The sequence below is a fragment of the Macaca nemestrina genome, chromosome 2 (assembly GCF_043159975.1).
Source record: "Macaca nemestrina isolate mMacNem1 chromosome 2, mMacNem.hap1, whole genome shotgun sequence".
NCBI classification, from domain to species: Eukaryota; Metazoa; Chordata; class Mammalia; order Primates; family Cercopithecidae; genus Macaca; species Macaca nemestrina.
Genome location: NC_092126.1, coordinates 63,355,063 through 63,375,667, shown reverse-complemented (window position 1 = coordinate 63,375,667; position 20,605 = coordinate 63,355,063). Strand labels below are relative to the sequence as shown.

General features: G+C 38.7%; 1 long non-coding RNA gene across 1 annotated transcript; it reads right to left on the bottom strand.

Annotated features, from left to right (window-relative positions):
• Positions 1-237: 237 nt before the first annotated feature.
• On the bottom strand, positions 238-17,440 carry LOC112427833 (uncharacterized). The gene is made up of 3 exons (XR_011619867.1): positions 17,374-17,440; positions 16,563-16,620; positions 238-808 (listed from the first exon to the last, which is right to left on the bottom strand). It is a non-coding gene; the product is annotated as an uncharacterized lncRNA (long non-coding RNA).
• Between the last annotated feature and the right edge of the window lie 3,165 nt (positions 17,441-20,605).

Here is a 20,605-nt window from a genome sequence, read left to right as displayed (position 1 = left end):
AATTGCCAGAGAGCCAGGGTGGTGTATTATTGGATCCTTCTGTGCTTTCTGCTCAATTTTTCTGTAAACTTAAAACTGCACTTAAATATAAATATTAATTTTTTAAAGTAAAAAACAGAATGAGCTATACTGCTGTTTTTATAACTGAGAAAGACATGCACAGAAAACAACAAAACACATTTTACAAAAACACACAAAAAAGAAGTTATTCATTAAATATACTAGAATTGTGGTCTTTAGGGAAGTGGAGTATGGCAATAAAATGTAGTTGGCAAAATAAGAGAGGAATGTTGACATTGCGTGAACCAATAATGATAACATACCATAAACTGAATATGACCAAATTTGTCCTGTGAATTTGAAATCCAAAAAGGAAAAAAAAAAAAAAAAAAAAAACAGGCAATGGTTCTCATTTTGAGCTGGGATATAGAGCTTAGAGAAGCTTAAAAAGAATGCACATGCTTCAGCTACATTTCATTTCATACCTATCACATCAGAAACTCCAGACTTGGACCCCAAGCTTGTGCATTTTGCAAAAGTTCCTGTATTAGCCAGGACACTTTTAGCTACAGAAACCCAACTTGAATAAGTATAAGCAGTGGAAGTCCAGGACTATATTGGTTTTTTCAACTTGGAAGTCTGGGGCGTAGTCCAGCTTCAGGGGCAGAAGAATCCAGGAGCTCAGGCCATCTCAAGCTCTCTCTCTCACAGCTGTCTGTCTCAGTCTGTTCTACTGAAGGCAGGTTTTCTTCCATGTAGAGAAGAAAATGTTTACTAACATTTCCGGTCATGTGGTCATCTCTGTTCTCTGAGGGGAAAGAGAGGAGTGAAATGGAGTGTTGTAACTGACAACCCTCAAGGGCCAAGGGAATGCAGTAGGAGTTCCCCAAAAGAAAAGATAGATTAAGCACACCAAACTAGACATAATCATCATATCTTCCCAATTTCATTCAGAATGACTCAAACATTCACTTGTAGGACACACTGGATCTTCATGATGATAAAAAAAAAAGAAAGAAAGAGAAAGAAGAAAGAAAGAAAGAAAGAAAGAAAGAAAGAAAGAAAGAAAGAAAGAAAGAAAGAAAGAAAGAAAGAAAGAAAGAAAGAAAGAGAGAGAGAGAGAGAAAGAAAGAAAGAAAGAGAGAGAGAGAGAGAAAGAAAGAAAGAAGGAAGGAAGGAAGGAAAGAAAGAGAAAGAAAGAAAGAAAGAAAGAAAAAGAAAGAAAGAAAGAAAGAAAGAAAGAAAGAAAGAAAGAAAGAAAGAAAGAAAGAAAGAAAGAAAGAAAGAAGGAAAAACTGCTGGAAACATTTTTGTTTCCCACATTCCTCTCTTGCTCAACCTAGGCTCTGCTGTCATGTTCTGTCTGGGAACTCACACCGTCCCCTGTTCTAGGAATGTAAAACAAACATCTGTTTAAACTTGCTCTGTGTCTGGCTTACAGTTTCCTTTAGTAGGCTTGGAATTTTAAAAATGAAGGTATTTAGGACACCTGGGTGTGCTGTGCTTTTCCATATATATTATCTCATTTAATTATCACAACAATACAGATAATGGTCTAAGAAAAAGACAAGATAAGTTAATTATCCAAGGTCAGAGAATATAAAAGTGAGAAATGGAATTTGAACCAAAGCTTTAAATCTCCAAATCTCAAGTTTTGTCCAATGTGCAACACCTTCACAGATAGCATTAATAATAAAAATAATTATTATAATAAAAGTTGCTAATAGTTTTTAAGTCCTTTATATGTACCAGGCAATGTGTTACAAATATTATCTCACAAATCCTCGCAATAGGCTATGAAGAAGATATTATTTCCCCCATTTTATAGATGGAAAGACCGAAGCTCAGATATTATCCTAATCGCATAGCTACTAGTGGTGAAGCAAGGATGTAAAACTAAGTGCATCTTAGAAAAAGGCCAATTTCAAAAGGTCACATGTTGTATGAGTTCATTTATATGGTATTCTTGAAATAACAAAATTATTGAGATAGAGAACAAGATAGCAGTTGCCAGGAGTTAGGGATGGTAGAGGTGGAGGAGGAAGAGTGACTATACGGGGATGGCACAAGGGAGATCTTTGTGGTGATGGAATAGTCCCATGTTTTGACTGTGGTAGTGGTTAGAGAAGTCTACATGTGATGAAACGATATAGAATCCTGCACCTGCATGGCACCAATGTCAGTTCCCTGGCTTCGATATTGTATTACAAATACAAAAGATGTAATCAATGGCAATGAGGAAAACAAGATGGGATCGCCCAACACCAGACCTCTCTATACTAACTTTGCAGCTTCCTGTGAATCTATACTTATTTCATTATTTGAAGCTGAGACCAATAGTTGAGCCAGATATAATCCCTTGGAAACTGACATGCCTATACAAAAGTAAGGAATTATTATTATTGGTAGTACTAATAGGGAAGTGTCAGTTCTCTAAGAAGATAATTCCAAATATATTTTGCTTCCAGCTATTTATTTATTTGTTTGTTTGTTTGTTTATTTATTTAGAGAGACATGGTCTCACTCTGTCACCCAGGCGAGTGAGTGCAGTGGCACAATTATACATCACTGTAACCTCTAACTCCCAGGCTCAAGCAATCCTCAGACTCAGTCTCCCAAATAGGACTACAGGCGTGTTCCACCACACCCAGCTAATTATTTATTTATTTATTTTTTATTTCTATAGAGGGAAAATCTTGCTATATTTCTCTGGCTGGTCTTGAACTCCTGAGCTTAAGCAATCCTCCCACCTTGGCCTCCCAAGGTGCTGAGATTGTAGGCATAAGCCATCACGTCTGGCTGCTTCCAGTTTTTTAATGCATAATAAATGTAGGCAACTTGCTTTGCTCCATGTATGTATACTAGACTCACCTATGCACCTCCATAAATTTGTATATCCCCACCTTCTACCCCCTGCTTCTGCTACTTGAACTACCATCACCTATCTCCTAACACCACTTACTCAGCCTTCCTTAGGAATGAGGATTGAACTGCAGCACAGTCTCCATTAGAAGGAGCCAACAGATAAATTTCTTCTCCTGCCATGGTTTATCCTGGCCCCAAGGATTTTGTATGTCTTCTCCAGAGAAGTTCCATGTAACTGAGCAAGTTGTGTTCTTTGAGAGTTTGTGGCCAGCTTGATAACACACCACATTGTATTTTCTTTCCCTCCTTCTTTGACTCATTTCCATTTTCTTTCACCTTTCCTACCCTGGGATTTTATTTTCCATAAACTTTTAGCAGGTAAAGTTTGCCTCAGGTTTTGTTTTCTAGGGAAGCTCGGCTAAAACAGTGTGTGTTACTGGAAAGGTATGCTCAGATTAAATTTTGTTAAATTGAATTATATTTTAAGTGCACATAAAGAGATTTTCTGCTCAAAATTTATTAATGGAACGAGAAGATTTTTGTTCATATAAATTATCCTGTCATATTTACTTTGCAAGGCTATATTTTTTTAAATCTCAACTTGCTATGTTATCTACCTCAGTTAGTTTTTCTTTTAAATGGGAAATTCATTTAACAGATAAATACTACACAGATTAACAGTGTAATCTACACAGATTTTAACCCATAGAGTAAAATATATGGGATTCCATCAAGTTTATAGGTGACTGGCAAATGGCTGGTACTGAAACAAACACAATTTCTATATATATTTTAAATGCTCTTCCCAGTAACAACGAGCACACTCAATGCTCAAATTTTGAATCCTAATACCATTCTCTAGTAAATGGAATCTGGGCTCCTTAGAGAAATGGCTGATTCTAGGGCTGGGGCAGGGACAATGCAAAGTAGAGCATCCTATAACTCTCAAAAAACAAATGTATGAGGGCATTCAAAGAGATATGGGAGCAAATGTGAAAGTGCTCCCAAAACAAACCTGAAAAGATTTGAGGGCAAGACCAGCCTGACCAACATGATGAAACCCCGTCTCTACTAAAAATACAAAAATTAGCTGGGCGTGGTGGCATGCACCTGTAATCCCAGCTACTCAGGAGGTTGAGGCAGGAAACTCACTTGAACCCAGGAGGCAGAGGTTGTAGTGAGCCAGATCGTGCCACTGCACTCCAGCATAGGTAACAGAGCGAGATTCCATCTCAAAAACAAACAAACAAACAAACGAAAAACATAGTGTTGAATTATAACCCAAAGTATAGAATAAATGTTCAGGAGTTCATGCCGATTTAGAACCTGATTAAATAAATAAATAAACAAGGGAGAAGAGATAAATCTTCCTTCTATTGCAATCCCAAACAATTTTTGTAGATGCTTTTCTTCTAGGAGGCGAAGTTGAATCCCCTTTTCCCACCTTGAGTATGGGCTGAATTTAGTAACTTGCTTCTAAAGAATGGAGTATGGACAAGGAAAGAGAGTTACTTTACAGTGGAGAAATTGGACAGACACTACCTTAACCAAGTGATCAAAGTTAACACAACCAGTGTTGAGTCAAATTGGTAATATTTATTCACGCTATGATATGGTAAGGATGGTACTTCACCTCTGTGGTCATCCTCCCCAAAACCTATCTCCCTGGTCTAACCAGGAAAAAAAATCAAATTGAGGGACATTCTACAAAATATCTCACTATTACTCCTCAAAACTGTCAAGGTCATGAAAAATAAGAAAAACTCAGATAAAAGCAGGCTAAGGAGGCATGACTACCAAATGTAATGCGATATCCTAGACAGGGTCCAGAACAGAAACAACACACTTGTAGAAAAACTAGTGAAATCCAAATAAAGTTTGTGGTTAATAACAACGTACAAATGTTGGTTTCTTAGTTGTGACAAATGTACTTTGGTAATGTAAGATGCTAACATTACCCAAGAGGGAAAACTGGGTTAAAGTTATATAGGAACTCTTGGTATTTTCTTGCAACTTTCTTGTAAATCTAAAACTACTATAAAATAAAAAGTTAAAAAAACAAAAAGGCTCAAACTTACCAGGTTCTTGTATCATTAAAAAAACAGAAACTAGGAAGGAGAAATGTTTCAACAGGTTCAGTAGGAGAGAAGGAAATATATATTGCTTCTTTTTCACTTTAATTATTGTAAACTTCCTTTTTAAGAATAGTTCTATGATGGCGTTACTTAAATATTGTAAATGAATAAAGAAGATAGAGAGGTAAAAGAGGATAAAAGGCACAGCCAGAGATTAAGGTGAAGGCTGAAGACGCCAGCATGAAGTGAATCAGGGCTGCCGAGCAGGCATAGCAAGCTCAGGGAGCCCACAGTGGGGCTGAGCAAGCAACCTGCTCAGCCTCCTTCTCTGTCAACACCAACCTTGCCCAACACTGTAACCCAGTTGGCATGAGCTTAGTGATCCAGAAAGAGACATTTTTATGTAGCAGGGAAGTCATTAAAATCTGGAAATGTGGTGTCTGCTTCCTCTCCATATCCCAGATCACCCAAAGCTGCCCAGGTGAAAATCTAGCCATTGGTGAGTGGGGAGAAGCTAAGCCACTCAGGGAAAAGTTCTGGCAAGATTCTATTTGCCCTTTCCTCCTTCAGGGGCTCACCGTGGTGCTGTCCAATTTTCTCAGATGAAAGATAATTAGAAATATACAAATTGCAGCATAATTTTCCCTTCATGGATAGTGGTACTGATTCATATCCAAAACCTACCTGGGAAAAATAATGATTCCCACTGTTAACACTGATTTTAATAGATCCCTGTGGCTTGAGTGACTACAAATTCTGCTCTAAAGGCAAACATTAAATAAAAATTAAAAACATCGCTCACATTTACTTCCACATTAGAAACCAGTAATTATATAAAGCCTTAATTTAAATATATGTTAGCTGATTTAATTATATCAAGCCAGTGAGACAGATAGAATAGATATTATTTCCATTTTACAAATGAGAAGAAGTGAAGAACTGAGTAATTCAGTAAATGGTTAAAGAGCATAGAACTAGATAACCCAGGTTATCTAGCCTCAGTTCTTGACACTACCTGCCACTCCACCTGGCTTTCATGCTGGTCACTTCATACTTTCAGCCTGCCCTGCACGGTCAGGTCCCTTTATAAGCTCAAAGTCCAGCTTGAATGGGATGAAAGTAGATTGTGGGAATAAGTTGTGCCTTTCCCTCCAGCAGACGAACTTAACCTTACAGCTCTCACTGTCCTCATCATGTGTTGTCAAGCAATGGGAATTGGCCTTTTTTGCAACTTTACAAAAAACACTTTATTTACAAAAAGCACTGAGTTCCAGGTGCTGGAATTCCTCCAGGTGGAGGAGGTTTCTTACATGACATTTAAAACTTTCCCCTCAAAATGATATGATGTTTGAGATTGTGAGATTTGCTCTGAAATAATCCATGAGGGAACAGAGGAGCACAGGGATGGCTGTATATATGTAGATATGGCATATATACATAGGATATGGGAAATGACCTTATAACATAAATGCCAAAGCCAAGCGATAGGTACATCAGACTTCCTCTACTATGATATCCTCTACTTTTGTATCACTGAAAATTTACAGAATAAAAAGTTAATAAATTAACAAACAAATAAATAAATAAATAACACCAAGACTAGACTCTGAAGAGAAAAAAATCAAGTATCTAAACTTTGAAGAGCATAACTGCAATCAGTTAAGGCAGGCTAACCCATTTTAATAAACAGACCTTTAAAAATGATCACTCAAATGGAATAGAGGCTTATTTCTCTCTAACGAAATGGTACGGAGTAGGTGTTCCAAACAAGAGGTGGAAAGACTGTGCTCCCTGAAGTCGTTCAGGGACACAATCAGACAGGGGTTATGCCATCTCAATATGTGGCTTCCGAGGTCACTCTGTTACCATCCTGGACCGTGAGGAGGAAAGGAGCACAATGCCCAGTCTCCTGAAAGCACGGTTTAGAAGGGCATGTATTATTTCTGTTCACATTCCATTAGCAAGAGCTGAGTCACATGAAACATTTAGCTGCAAAGCAAGCTAGCCAATGTGGCTCATGGCTTGACAGACTAGTTACAGCTGCAGTGGAAAAAAGCACAAATTTTGGTGGAGAACTAACTGTCTCTGCTACAACAATCTAATAAATTTGGCTATTAACATAGGCATAAATCAATTTATTGTAAAGCTTATGAAACTTAAATTTTAGGGCCTTTCACTTATATGGGTCTCTTCCAAGGCCTGTGAGGGATCTGTATTAGTTACCAATTTGTGTATAACAAATTACTCTAAACATACCAGCTTCAAATAATAAATTATCTCACACTGTTTCTGAGAGTCAGTAATCTGGGAGCAACTTATCTGATTGGCTCTGGCTGAGGATATCTCAACAAGTTACAGTCAGGTTGTCAGCCAGGGCTGCAGTTATCTGAAGGCTTGACCAGGACTCGAGGATCTGCTTCCAAAATGGTCCACTGACTTGGTTGTAAGCTGGAAGCCTCAGTTTCTCACCACACAGGCTTCTCCCCAGGGCTGTCTGAGGTTTCATACAACATGTTAACGATGTTCTCCCAGAGTGAATGATCCAAGAAATGTAGAAGTCATCACGTCTTTTATAACCTAGCCTCAGAAGTGACATATCATCACTTCTATATTCCACTGGTCTCACAGACCAGCTGCAATACAATATGGAAGAAGAACCATACAAAGGCATGAATATCAGAAGAGGGATAATTGGGGAAACTCTTTATAATTGGAGGCTGGAGCACATGGTCATACGTTTTTGTAACATTTGCAAAAGTTAAGATATTTCTATAATATTTTTCTTAACAACTGTCTTGCCCAAATTGTTTAAGCTTTTGGTCCTACAAAACATGAATGCTATTCTTCTGTTATCTTGCTTGACACTTTTCAAATGGCTTTAGAACTCAGTGAAACTATTCCACAAACCAAAGTTATAATAACTAAATTCTGAATGGAATAAGGCACTTTTTAAAAACGTTTGTTTGGGTTACTGTTAATATTATCTAGGTTTTGCACTGTTGATTTATTAACAATGCCAGATGAGAACTTGGGAGATCTGGATTCTAATCCAGATTCTATCTCGAATAAGCTAAGTAGTCTTCCTTTCATAAGAGGCAGGCTGCTTTCCAGGTTGACTTTTTTGTCAGTAATGAGAGTTTGCATTCACTCATCTATATAGATCAGCTCTTTAAAACTCTATAAATTAATAATATGTCTCTCTATGCCTGAAATTCCTCATCCACAAAATGAGGATAACAGTACCTACTTTATAGAGCTATAGTGATGATTAAATAAGGTAATCTACATAAAGTGTCTAGAATATGCCGAGCAAGCAACAAATGCTCAATGTTAGCCATTCTTACTATTTTACCCCTGGAAACTCGCCAATCTCAGGAAGCCTATTTTGAATGCTTTTATAGTACCATAGTAATTTGTAGTCTCAGTTTTTATCTTGGATGATTGTGTACTTTTTTGTAAGTTGGCAAAAGACAATAGGAAGCAATGTCAAGGATATAGAACATTTAGAACTCTCATACATTCATCAATAGGAGTATAAATTGTAATGACTTTGGTAAAATATTTGGCAGTATATCTACTTAAGCTAAACATGTGCATAGCCTATGATAAAGCAAATTCTCTTCTTGCTACCAACCTGAAAGAAATTAGTGCTTGCATCTACCAAAGGACATATATAAAAATAGTCATAATAGCTTTACTCATAATAAGTGAAATTATTCATAAAAGATGAAACAACCAAAATGTCCTTTTACAGTAAAATTGATAAAATATAGCGTATTCACACAATGGAATGACTATAGCAATGAAAAAATGCAAATGTCACCAAAATGATGAAAAGCATTAAAAATTGCATACTCTATAATTCCATTATGTAGAGTTCAAAATCAGGCAAACAAATCTGTGCTGATTGATATAGGTCAAAATAACGATTACCTTTGGGAGGATGCTCATTGGAAGAGGGGGCAAGGGAGCCTTCTGGGATGCTGGAAGTGTTCCATACATTGATCTGAGTGGGGGTTATATAGGCATATACATAAGCAAAAATCAATCAAGCTTTAGATTTAAGATTTATACTTTTTGTTGTAAGTTGTACCTCAATAAACCTTTTTTTAAGTTGGTAATGGTATAAAGGAACACACTGCTGGATAGTGATTTAGATTTATTCAACTGTTTCATTTTAGCTAATGCTAAATTGTTACAATTATGACTACTGGGCAGCAATTACTGAGCAATTATTTAACTATTACTCCCCTAACATATACTACCCTATTAATTGTGTCAATTGTTCACTCATTTTACAAATAAGTGCCAACTACTCTGCTAGGTGATGAGACCATTAACAATGAACAAAATAGTCATAGCTCTTGCCTCCACAATGCTAGGTGCATTGAGATGAAATAGAAAAGTAAATCAAGAGTCACAACTGCATGTCACAAATGCATTATAGGGAGAGTGGAAGGTACCTTGCCTGCTAGTGGAAGACAAAGCAGGAACAAAGGCCCAGAAGAAAAAGACTTGCTGAAGAAAATAATATCCAAGTTAAAATCAGTACCCTTAGAGAGACATAGAGTGTAATTTTATGGCACATTGTTCCACAAGCTCAAGAGAACATGGCATATTCTACGACCTGAGAAAAGTTCAATATGGTGGACATAAAGCATGTTGGACAGGGAGCAAGGAGCACAATAAATGATGCTAGACAAGCAAGCCCATGGAAGACACTGCAAGCCTTGTGAAAAGGGTAAAGTTATTCCATGGACGGGGAAAAAACATGACTCAACATGTAATCTGGATGTATTAGTCTGCCTTCAGTGTGAAGAATGAACTAGGGAGAGGCAAGATTGAAGGAATAGAGACTGGTTGGCAGGCTGTGGCAGTAAACCAGACTGCAGATGGTGGTATCTAAAACTAAGACAGTAGAAGAAAATTGAGACATATTAATAGTTTGGAATTAGAAAGAGCAGGGCTTGAAGACTGACTAAGCAAAAGAGAGATTGACAGTTGATGTCCAGTTCTGGCTGGAGCAACCCTGTGGACAGTGGTATATGTATATTCACCAGTACAGGAAACACAATGAAAGAGAAGTTTGCTAATTTGAGATATTTTGAGGAGGTAAGAGTAGAAAGCTGATGAATTCTGTTTCTTCCATGCTGTGTTTAAAGTGCTTAGGAGCCACTGAGTTGGAGATATTTAGACTGCAGCTGGTGCCTAGGAGAGGTGACTATCCTGAAGAAATAAATTTGGAAGTCGGCATTGTGCAGGCATTAATTAAAGGCACGTAAGTAGAGAGAATCTAAAATCACCCTGAATAATATGTAGAGTAAGAAGAAAAGCAGATTAATTATAGAACACTGAGAAATCCTCATCATTAAATGATCAGAAGCAGCGAAAGAGGGTCCCTCAAAGAATACTGAGGAGAAACACAGAGAATGAAGGAAACCAGAAGACTATGTACACAGAAGCTAAAGGAAGAGAGAGACTTCAAAAAAAAAAAAAAAAAGTATTAGGTGGGCAACAGGATCAAATGGTGCCAAGAGGTTACACAGGGAGTCTTAGTGATCTTCACAAGAGCAGTAGCAGAAGATGTATATGCCAAATTTGAGTGGCTAAGAACAGAATGTGAGGTCAAGAGATTTGATTGTCAAACATCCACTCCTGCCCACCTCAAAACTGGGGGGTCCTATTCCCCTTGCTGTTGACTGGTTTAGAAACACATTAATTAGAGTCCTAGTCTCAGACAGAGTACATTCTCATTAGTTTAAGTGGAAAGGGATTTATTACAGGGTATTGGTTAGCTTAGAGCATGTCTGAAGGAGCCCAGAAACCAAGCTTGAATGTTTCATAGCCAACACAGCCAGAAGAAGTGATCAACCACACCATGGGAACTTTCCAGCAGATATGTCCCTGCTGCCACCACATGCTGCTTGATACCCATGAACGCAGGATCTGGTCACCAGAACCTCTCCAACAGCTGCAGTAGAAAAAAGCCTTTATGACTGTGCCTGCCAGAAGAACCTTGTGGCCTCTGCCTTGTGATGTTCACTTCTGCCTGCCAAGTCTGTTGGGGGATGGGGGTCTGCCAGCAGAAACCATGAGCAACCCCAGCTACACTTCAAGAGAGTCTTGGAAATATAGTCTAGCTTTCCAGCTTCTAAAGCCCAGGAAGCCATGTAACAATGGGATTGGAAAGGTGTGGAATGAGCCAATCAGTAATATTTGCTGCTGTCCATCCCTTTGATTCACCATCCATTCACCCTTCTTCCCATGTTAAAATTTCAAACCACAAATTGCAACAACATGTTCTTGCCTTTCATAATTTAATTATTTCTTATACAAAAGAAGCTACATTCATTGTCTCCCTTTGAGATACAGAAGCTCATCAATTACTCCATGTATCTTTGGGTAATGTTTTTTCCTTTTCATGCAAAGTCACAACTCAGTGTTGATATTCTGAAATCTGTAGACTAAACTGTAAAGTTAAACACAGATGAAAAGAGCAAGGGAAAAAAAGAACACAGCAAGGAAGAAAATAAAGGTAGGTACTACAGATCATGAGACCATAACTAGGATTTATAACTTCCTTCCTCAACTATTTATTCTACGTTCTCTTTGCCTTCAGCCAGAAACTTAGATGAATCATTTACCTGATGAGATTATCTAAACTTCCTTCCTAAAAGGCCTTTTATGACTCTGACATATAGATTCCTAAGATTTTGCATTGGCTTTTGCCACTAGACATGGTAGTAGCAGAAGACAAATGATGCCCTAGATTCCAATTATACTCCTCCTTGCATTCATTGTCTGGTAGAAACTCTACCCCTTTAAAACAAGAATCAAGCACCCCGGCCAATATATGCAATCTTTTTCTTCCCTTGTTCACGAAGCATGAAGAGTCCAAAAAGATCAGGTGCCAGTCTCAACCTCCAGTTCAATGCAACCACTTTTGTGTCTCCTGATGGACCCATTCTTCCCTTAAAAAATAAGACTGTTAGACAAGCAGAATTAAAAGTTACAGGGACAGGAAACAAGAATTTAGTGGGAGATGTCACACCTACTTCACATCCATTTGCTCCTAAACGAATGTATTGTGGCCATGGAAGATGATATGCATTTATTGCATCCTGAGTGCTAGCACTACAACCCTGCAAGCTCGTATTTCCCAGCTGGTACCTAAACTGGGCCTCCCAATTTACCTTCTGTCTTTCTAAATGCCTTTCCACTTCTGGGTGATGGGATACATGGTGAGATTGGTGAATATCAACAGAATTAATTAGCTCAATGCTTTACTTCATTTGCCAATAAATAAATTCCCAGGTCAAAAGCAATCATTAATGGAATATCAGTGAATTAGTTAGTAGATCTATGGATAATGATGCAGGTAAGAATTTTGCATGCAGGGAAAATAAACCTATATCTATAGTACACACATGTTGTAGTGAGAAAAAACCGCTGCCCTCTCCATGATGGAAGACGACCTGCGTAATCAACCTGCCACTAGATGACTGGTTCCTATTCCGGGGCTTGGGATTGGACCAGGGCCTCGGATATTCATCACTGCAGTAGTTATCATTGGTACTCTGGTGTTGAACTAGCCATATAAGCCCCAGTGAGGGAAGTCAATGTTGAATCTATGCATAAACTCCTTCCCTGGTACTGTAGAAACTTTTTAAATGAGCCCATTGAACACTTAGATGTCTGAGGAAAAACCCTTTTGTCCACTTAGTCATTGAGAATCTCCCCTACTGAAGGAGTCATTTGACAAGTATCCTCGTGGTACCCTGTTATTTTCATACTCTGGGCACAATTTAAAAGTGTCCATATGTGCTTCTTTCCCTGTATCTTCTTATCACAGTTTTTCAATCTTGTTCTTTCGTGACCTGACTTAACTCAGCCCATGAATCAATATAAATCCATGCCTCAGACTGTCTCCTTTCATAAAAAATCAACCACAACATGTTCCTTCCAAACTTACATGTGCATCTGCTTGCCAGAAGCCTGTTCTATGAGAAAACCCTTACAATGATTTCTTTTTCCCTGCAAAGAGGAAGCATGGTCATCTGCTGGAAGTGCAGAGGAAGGTGACAGGATCAGAAGTTTGAGAATTCAGGTTTAAATTAGCCACTCATGAGAGTGGTTGATTTGGAGAAAAAAAAGGATTGGTGGGGGCAGTTTTGAAGGTGCCAAATTATATGGTTATATGATTTTTCTCCAGAAGCCTACTGTTAGTCACTGAAGACACAAAAACCACCACAATGAACAAATGCAACATGTTTATTGCAACCTCAAGACTAGTCATTGACCTGAGTTTAAAAATAATCATTCTTTTACAAAGCAATTTACTGGTAATTCTAGCTAAATCAAAGTTATTATTTAGATGTTAGATTTTTAATAGCAGTTTTTTTGTCTAAGACATAATAGTAATGTATAAACATTTTTTCCAAATAAGTACTATTTGAAATAATCATTGTCTTAGCCTGTTTGTGCGGCTGTAATAAATTACCTAAGACTGGGTCCTTTATTTTTTAAAAATTTATTTCCTCACAATTCTGGAGACTGAGAGGCACAAGGCCAAGATGCTGCCAGGATTGCTATCCGGTGAAAGATGGTTCCTCATAGATGGCGCTGTCTGGGTGTTGTCACATGGCCAAAGAGTGAATAAGAACAAACCCACTCCCTCAAGTCCTTTCATAGGGCCCCAATCACATACATGAGGGCTCTGCCCTTATGACTTAATCACCCCCTAAAGTCTCCATGTTTTAACACTATCATATTGATGATTAAGTTTCAACATATGAACTTTGGAGGACATATTATTTATTCAGACCATAGCAATTATCTTACAAAATCAAATAAAATCTGTTGATTACAATAGTTACCTGTAGGGAGGGAAACTAAGTGACTGAAGGACAAGAGTGGAAGGAGATTACTTTCACTTAATACCCCTTTGTAACTTTTGAATTTTATGCCTATACATAAAAATTCCTATAAATAATAAAATAATGTCTATGAAAAGCCCCTTGATGTGTCCTGCTTTACCCACAAGTATACTCCTCTGCCAGGTGCTGACAGGGCAAGGCTCTATGCAACTGTGATCTACCCTATACCTATACCAAATGACACCTAACTGGTGATTTTCTAAGCCATTTGCTCAGCATCAGCTAACCAGAAAGATACTTTCCGAAATATCTATGGTGAGAATACAGATTACTTATTTCTTCCTTGTATTTTCCAAACTTTCTATCATGCTCATAGTCAGGAAAAATGCATCATAAATCTTTTGTCATGTGTTTGTTCATTCACCTTCCCACATATTTGACCAAATTTTATTGAGTGTCGTGTGTGGCTGTGTTATAGAAATTCAGATGTGCTGTGTTCTAGGAAATACAGAGCTAAAAAGAGGAAGCCTCTAGTTGCCTTGGTCTCTTTTGAATGAAGCAGAGTGTAAATAAGGAAGGATTCCTGCCCTCCAGGTATTTACAGACAGATATATGGAAAAGCACCTAATAAAACAGAATGATTTTAAAGCTATATGCAACTAGCAATGTGCTATGGGAGTAAGAAGAAGAAACAATCCTGTGCATATCAGGAAATGTTTCACTGGACAAAAAAGGAATCTGAATTAAGGTTTGAAGGAGGATTAGAATTTTAGAGAAGAGAACAAGATAGAAAGTGCTTTTCGCATCGAGGAAACAGCATGGGCAAAGGCATGAAAATACATGGCAAGTTCCTGAGTCTGTTCAGGGTGCTGTAACAAAATACCACAGACTGAGTAGCTCATAATCAACAGAAATGTATTTCTCATAGTTCTAGAGACGGAGAAGTCCAAGATCAAAGCACTGGCAGATTCGGAGGTTGATGAGGGCCCACTTTCTTTTTCACAGAAGATACCTTTCACTGTGTCCTCACATGGTGAAAAGGGTGGCTAGCTCTGTGGGGTCTTTTCTTTAAGGGCACTAATCCCAATCATGAGGGTTCTACCTTCATTACCTAATCATCCCCCAAAAAGCCCTACCTCCTAATACCATCACCTAGTTAGGATTTTTATATATGAATTTTGGGGAGATTTAAGCATTGCAGCAAGTTTGGGAAGCTGGTCGCTGCCCAGTGAGATAAGAATGCAGTGTGCAGCTGGGCGCGGTGGCTCACGCCTGTAATCCCAGCACTTTGAGAGGCCGAGGCAGGCGAATGACCTGAGGTCAGGAGTCCGAGACCAGCCTGGCCAACATGGTGAAACCCTGGCTGTACTAAAAATACAAAAATTAGCCCAGTGTGGTGGCAGGCGCCTGTAATCCCAGCTACTCAGGAGGCTGAGGCAGGAGAATCACTAGAACCCAGGAGGCGGAGATTGCAGTGAGCCAAAATCGTGCCACTGCACTCCAGCCTGGGGGACAAGTGAGATTTCATCTCCAAAAAAAAAAAAAAAAAAAAAAGAAGAAGAAGAAGAAAAAGAAAAAGAATGCAGTGTGCATGGAAATATTTATGGGAAAGGATGCCAGAAAAGAATGGATGAATCATATTGCCTTGAAGAGTGAGGCATGTACTGGGAAGACACTGAAAGTTTGTGAAAAGGAAGAAACAACTTCCAGTTATGTTTCAGGGCAATGTCGTGTTTTAGGCAGTATGATGACATTAAGATCACGGGCTTTGAAATTAAGCATACCTAAATTTTAATCTTTTCTTATACTCACTAGCAGTGTCATTTGGGGCAAGTCACTTAACTTTTCTGTTTCTTAATTTCATCAGATCAGACTAGAGCTGACAAATGAAAGTAATCAGTGCTCAAATGGCACACAGTAGATGCTAAATAAATTATAGGTATCACTCTTTTTATGGCAATGTGAAGGGTATATTACCAAGGTGAGAGATTGAATGCACAGGCTATTCCATGGACTGATGTGGAGTCTTGATGAGAGGTGTTGAGGGCCCAAAATAAATAATGACTGTGGGAATAGAAATGAGAGAACAACTTTAAGATATTGGCATCTAGTGGACAGAGGCAGAGATCCTACAATACGTAGGACAGCCCTCAACAACAAAGAATTACCCAGCAAAAAATGGCTGTAGTACCAAGATTGAGAATTCCTTTATTAATGGAAAGAGATCAGAGAACAAGTTGTATGATCTTTCTTTCCTTAAAAAAAAAAAAATTTTTTTTTGAGATGGGGTCTCACTCTGTTGCCCAGGCTGGGATGCAGTGACTCAATCTCGGCTCACTGTAACCTCCACCTCCTGGGCCCAAGCAATCCTCTCACCTCAGCCTCCAGAGTGTCTGGGACTACAGGCGCACACCATCACATCCAACTAAGTTTTTGTATTTTTTGTAGAGATGGGGTTTTGCCACATCACACAGGCTGGTCTGAAACTCCTGAGCTCAAGTAACCCACCCACCTCAGCCTCCCAAATTGCTGGGATTACAAGCGTGAACCACTGCGTCCAGTCCAATGATTGTTTTAAATTATGAAATATTTAAAACATATTTGCATGCTTACCACCAAAATTTAATGCATATTCATAACATAGTTCTTCTCCATCAAGGAGAAAGAGATGGAGTCCGGATAATCCTTCAGACACACTCTAGCCCTCTGACTGAGAATCAGTTGTATCTGACGGAAGAGTACTTACATATCCTCAGGTAAAGATCTTTCATTTCTCCTTCACGGAACCTTAACATGTAAATTTTCTGAAAGGAATAATTTGTTAAATTAAGAGTAAGAATTTTCTATTAGGCTCATTAAACAACAATATTAACAAATATTACTAAGATAGCTTGACATCTAGGAAAGAAAGAAAAATTGAAGTTTTCTATGATAAAAACTTTCAATAAATGGGGCTTAACACTTCATAGGGACTCCATAGTTTTTAATTAAATGCAAGCAGAGAGGAGAACCCAGTCTACTCTCACAAGCCTCTCATTGCTCCATCAAAATCTGACATTGGGCTGGGGGTGGTGGCTCACGCCTGAAATCTCAGCAGTTTGGGAGCTGAGGTGGGCGGATCACTTGAGGTCAGGAGTTCGAGACCGGACTGGCCAACATGGTGAAATTCCATCTTTACTAAAAATATAAAAATTAGCTGGGCATGGTGGTATGTGCCTGTATTCACAGCTACTCAGGAGGCTGAGGCAGGAGAATCGCTTGAACCAGGAGGCAGAGGTTGCAGTAAGTAAGGAGGCAGAGGTTGCACTGCACTGCAGCCTGGACCACAGAGTGAGACTCTGTCCCCCCGCAAAAAAAAAAAAAAAAAAATCTGACATTAGCAAATGATTCAGTTTCAGTGCCTGCAGTCTGTATATTTTGCCATGCGTGTGATTTCCACCATAAGATGCCACAAATATAAATGAAAAAATTAAGTGGCTCCGTCAGGCTTTTAGTGACCGTTACCACTTATGAGATAAGTAGAGATGTGCAGACACAGGGAGGTCAGACAGACTTACACATCAGCCAAGGCATTGTTCCTGTAGTAGGCTGCTTCAAATTCACACCACAGCACGGTTACAAGACCTACATATCAAGATCCTTTGAGTCACTCTTGGGCAGGTGGTACTACAGATGTAAAATCCGCATATGCCAAGGATTCATTGTGCCTTTATTAAATCATAGCACCTATCATGGCTTCTGTGATGGTTAATTTTATGTGTCAATCTGACTGGACTAAGGGACACCCAGATAGCTGGTAAAACATTTCTGGGTGTGTCTGTGAGAGTTTCTGGAAGAAGGGCATTTGAATCAGTGGTTGGGTAAGAAAGATTCACACTCACTGTTGTGAGCAGGTATCATCCAATCCATTGAGGGCCCAGATAGAACAAAAAGGCAGAGGTATTAGGCTGGGCCCAGTGGTTCATGCTCACTTATAATCCCAATGGGAGGCCACGGCAGGAGGATTGCTTGAGGCCAGAGTTCAAGACTAGTATGAGCAATATAAAGACACCCTTGTCAAAAAATTAGCTACTTGGGTGGCTGAGGCAGGAGGATTGCTAGAGATCAGGAGTTCAAGATTGCAGTGAGCTATGATCACACCACTGCACTTCAACCTCAGTGACAGAGTGAGAACCTGTCTCTAGAAAAAAATAAAAATAAAATAAAAATTAAAAAAATAATAAAAATTTAAAGAAAAGCAGAAGTAGAACAAACTCACTCTCTTCTTTAGCTGGGACATCCATCTTCTCCTGTCCTTAGACACTGGGCCTTTGGGCTCCGACTGAGACTTGTACCATTGGCTTCCCTGGTTTTCAGATCTTTGGGCTGAGATAGAGCACCACCAGCTTTCCTGGACCTCCAGTTTGCAGATAGCAGATTATGGGACTTCTCAGCTTTCATGAGTCAATCCCTCATAATAAATTTTTTTCTGTACATCTATATGTATACTATTTGTTCTATTTCTCTGGAGAACCCTAATAGAGCTTCCTTCTTTGATCCACATCTGCCTAGGTACTCAGATCTTCTATTTACACATGTATTTGTGATATGCATTTTCAATCAGCTGCCTCAAGCAGATTTTTTTGTGGATTATTTTATGTCTGTCGTTTAACATGCTCATGTAACTATCTAAAGCTGTGCTGTCCACTACACTAGTGAATAACCCACATATGGTTACTGAGCCATGTAAGACATGGCTAATCTAAATCAAAGTGTGCTCTAAGTGTAAAAAAAAATAGGATTTTGAAGACCTAGGGGGAAAAGAGAAAAAATGTCTCATTAATTTTATTACATTGATTACATGCTGAAATTATTTTAGGTATCTTCCATTAAATAAAATATACTACTAAAATCCATCTCATCTGGCTTTTGTTACTTTTTAAATGTAACTTTTAGAAAATTTGTAAAAACAAGACAACCTTTTTTAGAGAAATATCTTTAGCTATTAGATTATTAACAGATGATATTGTGTTAGATTACCCTGTGCTAGAATGGGAGATGTCCTGTTCATGAGAGAGGTTTTATCAAGGAAGAAGTGGTTGTAGCCATATTTCCCTAGCCAGGAACTGATGAAATCAATTATTAAAGGTCTTACTTCTGAATGTGTACATACATATGACCCCTGGAGGTAGACGGGATAATCATAAGGATTCTTAAGACAAAAATCATACTTGATTAGATTTTTTTTGTAGGTAAATAATTACATGTAAGAAGAGGATGCCATAATATTTACTTTTTCACAAAGTTTTGACCAAGTTTTGTGCTGAAAGTTTTCTTATCCATAAATGGGTGGGAAAAGAGTGCGAGATAAAAGCACTTCAGTTAAGAATAGATAACTTGGAACCAACCCAAATGTCCATCAGTGATAGACTGGATAAAGCAAATGTGGCACATATATACCATGGAATACTATGCAGCCATAAAAAAAGGATGAGTTCATGTCCTTTGCAGGGACATGGATGAAGCTGGAAACCATCATTCTCAGCAAACTAACACAAGGATAGAAAACCAAACACCGCATGTTCTCACTCATAAGTGGGATTTGAACAATGAGAACACGTGGACACAGGGAGAGGAACATCACCCCCTGTTTGGGGGTGGGGAGGTAGGGGAGGGATAGTAGGTGATGGGTTGATGGGTGCAGCAAACCACTATGGCACGTGTATAACTATGTAAGAAAACTGCACATTCTGTACATGTACCCCAGAACTTAAAGTATAATAAAAAAAGAATAGATGTATTAGTTATCTTTTGCTGCATAACAATATTACTATAAACTTTGTGACTTAAAACAACACACATTTATTATCTCAGTTTCTGTGAGTCAAGCATTCAAGTACAGCTTAGCTGTAGTCTCTGCAAGACTAAAATCAAGATGTTGGCCAGGGCTGGATTGTCATCTGAGTTTGACTAGGGGAAGATCCACTTCCATACTCACATGAATATTGGTAGTATTCAGTTCTTTTTAGGATGACAGACTAAGAGTCTCAGTTCTTTACTAGATGTTGACTGGAGGCTGCCCTCAGTTTCCTTGTTACATGTCCTCTCCACAGGGAATCTCACAACACAGCAGCTTGCTTCTTTAAAGGCAGCAAGAGAGAAAGCGTCTCAGCAAGAAGGATGTTACAGTCTTAACACAATAACATATATGTAACCAAGTATATCCTATCACCTTTCTGTATTTTATTGGTTAAAAGCAAGTCACAGGTCACATACACACACACTCAAGGGAAAAGGAAAGTGTGAAGGCCATGGGGTAGAGAAAATGAGGCCTCCTTAGAGTCTGTCCTACGGACAGAGAACTGGCTTAGGGATAAAAATTAGGAAAAAATGTCACAGTGGTGTCCAAAGTATAGAAGAAAAATAACAAGATTTCCCGGTTTTCCAACAGAAATAATTTTCTAAATAGTGAAATGTTGTGACAATGGGAATAAGCAAAGACTGCTCAATGGAAATCATGAGCTGTGGCAGTAGCAACATCATTGACAAGTGGGAAGTAGACTTATATCTGAGAACCAAGACACAGAAGCAATAACTAGAACTGCACAACCATCTTGGTGGAGTCAAAGACAGGCGGCATCAGGAACTGGGGGCATTCACGAAAAGCTACCCAGTAGAGTTTAAGAATAGCAGAGTAAAACATGTGGGCCAGCCCTGTAGCAAAAGGAAAGTGGGTGCATGGTAAACGTTCTCTTCTTACAGAGATTCAAAAAACCTTCCAGTGAAAGGCCAGAGAAGATATATAGACTC